Below are 4111 nucleotides of genomic sequence, written 5' to 3'. Positions count from 1 at the left end.
ATAGATGATATATACGTACATATGTATGTTTATTACATGTTATGATTTTCATTATTGATTTTGTATTTATTTTATTTTTTATTTGATTAATTTTTTATTGTTTATTTTATTTATATTATTCCCATTTACATTTTGCACATGTATTATAAAATTATACACAATAGTTTAGGACATTGACTCATTTATCATTAAAACTTTTTGTGTTGAAACATGATACATAACTAAATGGAGGCATTTGTCACAGTCTTCTCACGTTTAGAGTCTCTCCCAAGAATGAGCTTTGTCTTATTTATCTTTGGACACGTTACTATAGGGGTGTTTTTAGATGATTTATACTGAGAAGGCTTTTCTTGAGGACAGGAAACTTGTGGGATAAAATTGTAAGGGAGAGGCTATAAATGTGGCTTAGTGCTAAAGAGCTCACTCAACATGCATGAATACCAGGGTTTGAATCCTCAATGCCACATATTCAGAAAATGCCAGACGCAGTGGAATGGCTCAAGTGGTAGAGTGCTAGCTTTGAGAAAAACAATCCCCAGGACTGTCAAAAACAATAGGCCAGATGCTGGTGGCTCACACCTGGAAAACTACCTTCTCATGAGGCTGAGATTTGAAGACCACAGTTCAAAGACAGCCTAGGCAAGAAAAGCCTGTTAGACTCTTATCTCCAATGAACCACTAAAAAATCCCATGTGGAGCTGTGGCTCAAGTGGTAGAGAGTTACACTTGACTGAATTGCTCAGAGACAGTTGATACAAGACACACAACTGGAAAAAATTGAGGGTTAATCAAAGTACTTTTCCTATTTGCTAATTATGAGAATATTCTTTGGAAAATCAACACTAATATACACCAGAATTGGAGTCAGACCTCCAGGCTTAAGTGTAGCAGATCCACATGCCCAGCCTCACTGACTCTAGCATTGTAACCTTGTGTCCACAGGATTCTGAAAGGTCCAATGTTGAAAGGCTTAATATGCTCCCCAAACCCTTTTGTGATAAGCAGTTGACTTGTATTGTCAATGTCATTACTCATCTGAACCTAGCAGAGCACCAGTAGCTCTTGCCCATCACCCTAGCTCAGGAGGCTGAGGTCTCAGGATCACACTGAAGCCAGCCAGGGCAGAAAAGTCTATGACACTCTGACTTCCACATCTGAAAGGTCAGATGTTCAAGAGCTTCTTGTTTTTCCCTTGGTGATGAGAAGTTACTCTAAATGTTCTTAGTGTTCTTGACCCATTGCCCCATCCTGGGTTCAAATGAAGTTCTCAGGATCCAAGCCCTGGCACAGTCAGCAGGAAGAACTGCAGTATAACACTGTATTTGAAGGACAGAAAACAATTTCAAAAGCCAGGCTAGGTGAAGAGAACAAGGAGGCAGAATATACACACTCAACAGGGAAGTGAGCTGCAAAACCACTTCATTCATTCCAGGGACAGCCAGCAATAGGGGAAACCTGAAATGTTTGTTACAGTTACACCAGGATCAGGCTTTTCTCAGCTTCCTCAAACAATGACTAACCTTCCTCACTCAGGTGAAGAGAGCTTCAGGCTATCTTTAGGTTACCAATAGAGAGCCAGTTTAGTGAGGGAGAGGGGAGGAACAGAGTAGAAAAGCCCTGCTTTCTGGTCTTAGGGAGTGGGTTTTTTACTCTCCATCTATCAGATTTGAAGGCCCTTCTTCTACCTCTGCCAGTCTTTCCTCCTTCTTCATTCTCCACATCATTAATGCTAATCCCCAGTCCAAGGTGAGGCAGGATCATTTCTCTTTTGTCCCCAAGCAACTGAGTTAGAACCTGGCTCTGCCCTCTTGGCTCTGCGGCATTCGGCTGCCTGAGAAGTGGTAAAGAGACATTTTTCCTGCTTTGTGGTTGTGTGAAGGTGATGCTGGTGTCCTGGCACACTGCAGAAGCTTCATGACTGGGAATTTTTTCCTTCTTTCCTCCTGAAGTCCAAGACCAGATTCATCTATCATTTTTCTTTCTATCTATCTATCTATCTATCTATCTATCTATCTATCTATCTATCTATCTATCTATCTATCTATCTATCTATCTAATCATTTATTGACTTTTCTTTCTTTCTTTCTTTCTTTCTTTCTTTCTTTCTTTCTTTCTTTCTTTCTTTCTTTCTTTCTTTCTTTCTTTCTTTCTTTCTTTCCTTCTTTCCTTCTTTCCTTCTTTCCTTCTATCCTTCTTTCTTTCTTTCTTTCTTTCTTTCTTTCTTTCTTTCTTTCTTTCTTTCTTTCTTTCTTTCTTTCTTTCTTTCTTTCTTTCTTTCTTTCTTTCTTTCTTTCTTTCTTTCTATGTATCTATCTATGCACCAACTTACCTACCTGCCTACCTACCTACCTACCTACCTACCTAACTACCTAACTACCTACTTAGTTATCTCTTTGACATTTCTTGGGCTGAACTCAAGGCCTGGGCATTGTCTCTATCACTCTGCTACTTGAGCCACAGCACCAATTCTGGATTTTTCTGTGTATATGTTACTGAGGAATTGAACCCAGGGCCTCTTGAATGCTAGGCAAGCACTCTCCCACTAATCCACATTCCCAGCCCCCTCATCTTTTTTCTTAATGGTAGTTTTTACATATATATGCTACCAATTTGCGTCCCCAATTATAATTTTCTGAATACCGCTTATTTCTATGAACTCTGATCTTCTTTTCCCCTGCCTGATTTGTGACTGCTCCTGCATTGGCCTCATAATAAAATGTAAATAAAGGCTGCTGAGAGCTTCAGTGTGCATCATATAGGAAATAGGCCTAGAGTCCTGGAAGAGAAAATCAATGGGGCTGAAATGAAGAGAATGATGCAGTATGTACAATGAGCATATCTAAAACATAAATCTGTAAATAAAAGCAGAAGTTTTGCATACAGCCTCTTTGCACTTAGGGACGTAATATACACACGTAAGTAAGTAGGACACTGATACATAAACTTGGCCTTCTCTTTTTAAATTTTCTTTTGTGGCCATCCTATGGCTTAAACTGAGGAAGTAATGCATTCCTCAGCTGTTTTTCACAAGGCAGAAGTTCTACCACTGGCACAGCTCAACTTCCAGCCATCTGGTTGTTCAATTGACATAAGCACCTCCCAGGCTTTCCTGCCTGGTCTGGCCTGTATGGCCTGCTTGGCTTTCTCTCTCAAAGCTGGAGCTCTACCCTCTAGGCCACTGCTCCACTTCTGGTTTTCTGGTGGTTTATTGGAGACAATAAACCTTTCCTGCTAGGGCTGGCTTTGAATGGAGATCTTCTGAGGAGGCTTCAAGTGTATTTCCTCAGGGATTCATCTAGGAGCCGCTCCACCCAAACCTTTAGTCTAAATCTCGAGAGGTACTAGAGAAAAACGGAAACAGGAACATGCTTCTAGTGTGTCCTAGATACTTAAGGTTGGAGACACAAAACAATCATAATTATTAGATCATTTTACAGGCAAAAGGAGCAATACAGATAGTATAAGGATCGCTCCAGCTTTCGGTCCTCATATCCTTGGACAGTAAATTCACTGCAGCTCAATGCTAAGTGACAGAACTGGCATGTCCTGTTGACATTTGCTCCTAAATCCTGTAACACTCATTTCTCACTTTTGGCTTCAACCCTGTGACCAGAGGGTAAGATGAAGAGAGAAAATACTCTCAGAGAAAACAGGTATAAAGAACATTGGGTAGTTTACTTATAAGTCTCAACCATAGGAATGACCTTATTAAGAAGTAAGTCCAGATTATAAAACAAAGAAGAAAAAAAAGAAGGTGAATGTGCCTGCTGACTGTAATCCCAGCTCCTCAGGAGGCTGAGATGTAGAGAATTTGAGTTTGAAACCAGCCAGTGTAAGAAAGTCCTTGACAATGTTATTTCTATGAGATCACAGAAAAACCCAGAAGTGGGGCTGTGACTCAAGCTTAATGCAGTACCCTTGAGCAAAAGGAACTCTTGGACCAGGCCTAGGCTCATAGTTCAACCCCAGGACTGCCCCCTCAAAAAAAACTGTACCTCAATTTCTTTGTGTATGTATGGATGTATTCCTCTAGGTGAAACTCCTGAGTAGGTATGATGAGTGGCACCAAGCAAGGAAATTTGTATTCAATACAATGAGTTCATAACACAGA

The sequence above is a fragment of the Dipodomys spectabilis genome, unplaced genomic scaffold (assembly GCF_019054845.1).
Source record: "Dipodomys spectabilis isolate Male_0828 unplaced genomic scaffold, ASM1905484v1 ptg000654l, whole genome shotgun sequence".
NCBI lineage: Eukaryota > Metazoa > Chordata > Mammalia > Rodentia > Heteromyidae > Dipodomys > Dipodomys spectabilis.
The sequence above is the reverse complement of the archived record's forward strand: the minus strand, read 5'-3'. Positions refer to the sequence as shown.